Raw genomic sequence first — 7,427 nt, forward strand, 5'->3', positions numbered from 1 at the left:
GCAAGAAACAGACTCTTAACAATAGAGAACAAACTGATGGTTACCAGAGGGGAGGTGGGTGGAGCTATGAGGAAAATAGGGGATGGGATTAAAGAGTATACTTATCACAATGAAATAAAATAAGATAAGATAGGTAAGATAAAATAAAATAAAATAAGCAAAAAAAAATTTTTAAACAAAAAAGAAGTTCTCAACTTTACCTAAACCCACATCTTAACTGCTGATCTATTTAAGAACTTACAAACTATTTTACTAACTACTGCTCTCCGTTTTGCATAGCTTGCCATCTCACTAGCAATGAATGCTAATTATCTAAAACCAAAAGTCAGCCAAATATATTTTTAAGGATATGCTTGGGTGGCTCAGTCAGGTAAGCATCTGCCTTAGGCTCAGGTCATGATCCCAGGGTCCTGGGATCGAGTCCCCCATCAGTCTCCTCACTCAGTGGGGAGACTGCTTCTCCCTCTACCTGCCACACCCCCTGCTTGTGTGCTTGCTCTTTCTTTCTCACAAAAAAATAAGTAAAATCTTATATATGTATGTATGTATACATATATATGTATACATACATATATACACATATACACACACACACATATATACACATATAAATACATACACATACACATGTATACACATACATATATATATTTTTTTTTTGCAGTTATTACAACTGAAAATTTGGTTTACACTGTTCCTTTAAGAAATAGGTTTCTAAGGCAAATGTACCAAAGTAAGGAAATATATAAAAGATTATCAAGTCAGAGATGAAAGCTCTTATAAACAACTTGAACAATTCACAATGAAAAATCTATTTTATCAGACTATGTATCACTATAATAAATACATTTGATTTATTTCTATAACTTAATTAAATTTAATTTGCTATTTAATTTCTTTTGTCTGGATGTACATTGAAAGTGTTAAAAATAAGCATGGTTTATGACTTCTAAAACCTTGTAATTTTACATGCCATCCATTAAAAACTTTTACAATAATGACAATTAAATGAAGTATTTTTATATAAGTTGCCAATATTTTTGCCACAATTGTACCACTCAGCATTCTGGTAACATTATCTCCATCCTAGGACATGTAAAGACCAATACATTCAATTCCTAACTCTTATGACTGAATGTTTTTGAAATTATATATATTCCCGACTGTAGAACAGTATATATACCATATATGATATAAAACCTCCAGTAGGTTCTGACATAATACCTTGTAATGAAATACATTAATATTTTTACAATGAAACATATGAATATTGATACTAAGTGGCATAAGTAAAGACTATATGTTATTTCAGATTAGGATTTCCTGCTAAATGAATTTATTCAAATGTATCTTAAAATGTTTGGTTTTCAGTTAATCGTCAAACCACAGACTGTGGGAAAACAATATTTGCAGTACACATACCCGGCAGTAGTTTATATCTAAAATATATAAAGAATTCTTAAAAAAAAAAAAAGAATTCTAACAATCAACAATTTAAAAATCTTAATCAAAAAAGGGTAAAAAAAAGTTGCAAACCTCCTCATAAAGCGGGAGGTATGAATGGCCAGTAAGCACTGTAAAAATGTCCAATACTAGTTATCAGAAAATATAAATTAAACCCACAATGTTATACCATTTCATATCCACTAGAGTATTTAAAGTCCAAAGGACCAAGACCAACAATACCAAATATTGGTGGGAATAAAAACTGCCAGTATTCTCATACTTTGATGGTGGGAGTACAACAGAGTAAAAAGACTTTAGAAACTATTTTGCATTTACTTAAGTTAAATATCTAACTTATGACCCAGCAATTCCATTCCTAGATATTTACCCACGAAAAATAAAAATAGATACCCACAAAAAAGACGTGTACAAGGAGAGTCATACCAACATTATTCATAAGCCAACAACTAGAAACAATCCAAATGTTCATCAACAGAAGGATATACATAGTGTGTTATATTTATATAATGGAATGCAACTCAGGAAAAAGGGAACATATTTCAGATACAATAAGGATGAATCTCAAAGTTTTTGAATGAAATAATTCAGCTGCTATATGACTCTGTTGATGTGAAGTCCAACAACAGGCAAAACTAATGTGAGGTGATAGAAAAATTAGAACATGGTTTCTGGGAAGATTGTGGACAAAAGGGGGAGCAGGCTGCAAGATAAGGAAACTTTGTGGAGTAGGGATTGAGTCCCACATCACGCTCCCTGCTCCGCAGAAAGCCTGCTTCTCCCTCTCCTACTCCTCCTGCTTGTGTTCCCTCTCTCATTGTGTCTCTCTCTGCCAAATAAATAAATATAAATCTTAAAAAAAAAAAAAAAAACTAAACCTATTCATTTACTTTATGATATTCTTGTCTTTAGATTGTGGTGTACTGGATGAATGGTAGAAAACAAATATCTATATATCTATGTAGATATAGATATAGGTATTAGTTATACAAATAAAAATATATATTTTATATATATATTAGATAAAAATATTATAAAGTTATAAATTACGTTAGTTATAAAATAACTTATATAAAATATAAATCTTAAGACAATTGACTGTGTATTCCTGAAAGTGAGAGGTATTGTGGGAAGAGAAAACCACACCGTCTGGGTGGCTTGCCACTGTGTATTCAAATGCAACTATCCTTCCTAGTCATGGAACCAGAGACACTTTCCTGATAGTATTTAAGTCCTAGTTTCCTCATCCATAAAGTGAGAACAATAATATTTATTTCAGTGACTACTCTGAAGAGTTATTGAAAGCACTGGTAAAAGACTGTTTCTGGGGCACCTGGGTGGCTCAGTGGTTTAAGCCTCTGCTTTCAACTCAGGTCATGATCTCAGGGTCCTGGGATCCAGCCCCGCACTGGGCTCTCTGCTCCGTGGGGAGCCTGCTTCCTCCTCTCTCTCTGCCTGCCTCTCTGTCTACTTATGATCTCTGTCAAATAAATAAAATCTATAAAAAAAAAAAAAAAAAAGACTGTTTCTAAATGCTTAGCAGAGAAGCACCATAATTAACTTCTTTTTGTAAATTATTAAGCAAACCATGTAATTTCCCTTTGCCTCAGTTTTCTCATCTGTAAAATAGAAATAACATCTGTGCCTGACTTGCAGGGTAAAGGTAATATATGTAAAGCAGTTAAAACAATAACTGGACAAATCAAAATAACAAAAGGCACCTAATTAGCATTGTTTCTCTGCATTCCTCCCATTTATTGTGATATGAACAGTCTCCTGTCACTTCCTTCTACATACCACCTTTACTTAGGATCTTTACCTGTCATTGAAACTAAAGCTCTAGAACTGCTGAGGGCCTAAGTAAGCACTGGACTGACACTCAGGCTTCTCAACATAGAAACATAATAATAACAGTTGATATTTACTGGAAGTTTATCACATGTAAGACACTATACTATTTTACACACATAAAGTCACTTAAAACTAACAAAAACAGTGATCAGTAGTAGTGCTATCCTCATTTTACAGATGGAAAAGTTTAAAATGTTAACTTAACCAAGAATACACAGAACAGAATTAAGATCTAACCCAAGTCTAAAGATTCAGGAAGCGGAAAACATAACCAAAATGCAGCAAGGCCTCCACAGGAAAGAGATAAGCTAAACTGGGAGTTGTGTTGGGGGACGGAAAGGTGGGCCTTCCTAGTAAAAGATCATCTTGACTAGAGGAGAAGCACAGTACTTCCCTGGATTATATCTCACTGGAGCAAAACTGCCTTTTTCATCTCTGATGATCCCCAACACCTAAGAGAACTGTTGGTACATACTTTGAATTTAAGAATTAATGCTGAGGTAAGTAAACTGTTAATATTCCCTTGCCCTAAGGAGAGTTTTCCTGAATCTCCCCAACAGGACTAAATACACCTAAATACAGTACAGTTTTGTGATTTTCATTAAGACTTTTAAAGGTATTCTTACATTTTAATAGAATAAATTCTCTTCTCAGAATATAGTCTAAGGAGATAATCGGTTGTGAACCAAATCTGTTGTACAAGCATATATTATGCAGAATTGCTTGTAATAGTATCAAATTGAAAACAAAACCCAACAAAAGGATATAAATATAAATTATAAATATAAATATAATATGCATAATATATTATATAATATAAATAAATAATAAATATAAATATAAATTGTATTTAATATTTTAAATGGGTGGCTCAATGGCTTAAGGCTCTGCCTTCGGCTCAGATCATGATCCCAGGGTCCTGGGATCAAGCCCCGCATCAGGCTCTCTGCTCAGCAGGGAGCCTGCTTCCTCCTCTCTCTCTGCCTGCCTTTCTGCCTACTTGCAGTCTCTCTCTCTCTGTCAAATAAATAAATAAAATCTTTAAAATAAATAAGTAAAAAAATAAATAAATGTAAATTGTGGAAACACATTTACATAGAGTATTATAGGAATTTTAGTAATATTTTCAAAGTTTATTTGATAACTGGAAATTCTTATGAAAAAACATGATGTGAAAAAGCACTTATATATATGTGTGTGTATATAATGCCAATTGTATAGGTAACATTACCATAATTTTATACCATAAAAATTATATACATATATATAAATAAACATATATATAATTACACATAAATATACAAGTATGTAAATATAGAGATAAATTATTCTAAAATGTGAATGGTACTGTCACTGGCAAGCTCTCAGATAATTGTTATTTGCTTCTTTTTTATTTTTATATATTTTCTAATTTTCTACACTTTAATGGATAATGAGAAAACATTCAAAATCACAAACTACAATAAAGAGCTAAAAAAATAATAATAATTTATACTGCAAACTCTGTGCCTCTATTGTCAAGCAAGGAAATAGAACAAAAGAACAAAAGAAATGGCTCCTTCCTCCCACAGGCCATTGTGCAGGGTCTGACCCCTGCAGCCAAGGTCAGTCCACCACCATCCACAACCACAGGGTTGTTGACACACCTCCTGGTCCCAGGACAGAACTGGGAAAGAGCCACAAGAAAATGCAAGACCGAAAGGTGGGCCCTGAACCTGCACCCAAGGCCCAGAGCTGAATCAGAGTTTCATCACCTTAAATGGTTTGACCCAATGAACCTGGATTCCCTTAAAGACAGAGACAGCCCACTGTATAAACTATAGTTTATGGACAGCTTCATATTGGGTTCATAGAGGCATAATGCCACTCACTCCTCGTCATTCCCCTAAATTCTTAGAGGATCGCTTTGCCTTTTGAATCAGAGAGTTGCAAAGTTCCATGAAGAATGGAACTTTGTGGTGCCAAGGTGGCTCAGGTGGTTGAGAAATGGCCTTTTTGTTTCAGCTCCGGTCAGGATCTCTGGGTCCTCCCATCCTTTGGGTTACAAGCTCAGCAAGTGGTCTGCTGGAGATCCCCTCCCTTTCCCTCCAAACCCTCCCCACTTGTTGCACTATAAACAAACAAACAAACAAACAAACAAAAGAATGGTCTTATGGATAAGCACAAAATCAAGAGACAGTGACTGAACAGAATTTGAGAAGGTATTCACACCCAGATCATGAATGGCCCCCTACACCCTCTGACTCTGGCTGCTCTACTCAGTGGCAGAGACCAGACCATGGAGATACCAGTCCTGAGGGACCTAGCCACTGTGGCCTTCTGTGATGCTTATGCCATACCATCACCCTTACTAGGGAAGACCTGGGGAGGTTCAAAGCCTGGAGAGTTATCATGAGGATTGGCAGCCGCTAAGAGAACGTTGACATCAAGGCTGCTGACAAGCTTAGGATCACAATGTGCAACGTCCCTCAGTAGCAGCAGAAGAGAGGGGCTGACTCCTGCACCTGTCATATCCTTAACCTATACCAGCGGAACACATGGTTGTACCAGGTGCTGCAGGAAGGCACACTGGTCCAAAATGTTAAGCAGATGAACACCCAGCGAGTTGTCCGCATCCACGGGGAGGCAGTGGGCCTCATCCGCTTCTGTTGCATTTCTGTTCCAGACAACTTCTTTGGATTCAGCATGATATTTTATGACCCCTACTTACAGGACAGGGTACAGTAGACACTGGGTATGCAGAGGGTCTATCCCCTTTAAAACTTACTGTATCAGAGACCTTGCACTGTAATCTCAATGAACATAAACCATACCTCATCAATGAGGCATGGAGCATTCCTAGTGAACGTGGTCAGTGGTGGGCTGGTGGATGAGAAAGTCTTAGGCTGAGCACTCAAGGAAGGCAGGATACAAGGGGCAGCCCTCGAAGTGCATGAATCAGAGCCTTTCAGCTTTGCTCAGGGTCCCTTGAAAGATGCACTGCATCTCACTTGTACACACCACATAGCCTGGTATAGTGAGCAAGCCTCTGCCAGGCAATCACAGGTCACATCCCTGAAAGCTTAAAACACTGTGAACCAGGAATTCTTTTTCATAGCCCCTCCCTAGTCAGTAATAGATCAGCAAGCTCTCCCCCGCCAGGCATTGTGGGTGTGGCTCCCAGAGGACTTCCTGAAGCCAGGGAAGGGCCTGCTGGTGACTCACAATCTCCCTACAGGGCCACACCCTTCCCAAGCTCGCTCTCCCAGCCAGCCTACAAAACACGAAGATAATAGAAAGCACCTCAGTGAACAATAGCAGAGAATGACAAACGGTAATCATTCAGATAAACTTGCAACCAAGAGACAGTGAAAAAGTACAGGAACTGAGAAAAGGAATTTGACTTTTTAACTGATTCCGGACATATGCATCTTTGATGTTGCAGCGTTAAAAGAGCTAGAAGCCCAGACACAGGAAAGCTGAAGCTGCCTTCTGGTTACAGAAGCGCTGAAAGATTAGGATGTGATTTATTAACAACCAACGTCTGTTATGATGTGTCGTCCTCTTCATCTGTGCATCAAATCACAAAGAATAAATGGATCTTTTTCCTTTATTAGTCCTTTGGGCACAGCAGGTCCTGAATACCTTGCTTTAGAATGTTGCTTCAAGCAGTTCCAAAAGTCAAAACAAAAAATACTAAGAGGAAACCCCCATCGTCTGACTCAAGTCCCTTCAGTGCATGGTGGCTGAAGACCTCATTTGATAACAGGAAAATTAAATTACTACAAAATGGAGAGAGAACTGTTTGCCTGTGTTAGGCAACTGCCAGCATAGGATTGAAGACCATACAGGCTCCTGCACAGAAGTCTCTCTCCCATCTCAATTGCACACTGAGCTGGCAAGTTGGTTGTGAATTCAGTAATACCCGCCAATGATGCAAAAAAAAAAAGAAAAAAAAAAAGAAAAAGAAAGAAACAAAGAAGAAAAGAAGGAGGTGGAGGAGAGAAGGAGGAGGAAGGAAGGAAGGAATGGGAAGGGAGGAAAACAAAGGAAGAAAAGAAAAGAAAAAGAAAGAACTAAATTGTATAAGCTGTTTATATTCAAATATATATTTCTCAGTTTTAGATCCGCAG

The 7,427-nt window shown here is 37.1% G+C and overlaps 1 pseudogene; it reads left to right on the forward strand.

Moving 5' to 3' along the window:
* Positions 1–5,467: 5,467 nt before the first annotated feature.
* Positions 5,468–6,612, forward strand: LOC122918173 (annotated as a pseudogene).
* The last annotated feature ends 815 nt before the right edge of the window (positions 6,613–7,427 follow it).

Source organism: Neovison vison, chromosome 10 (genome assembly GCF_020171115.1).
Source record: "Neovison vison isolate M4711 chromosome 10, ASM_NN_V1, whole genome shotgun sequence".
NCBI classification, from domain to species: Eukaryota; Metazoa; Chordata; class Mammalia; order Carnivora; family Mustelidae; genus Neogale; species Neogale vison.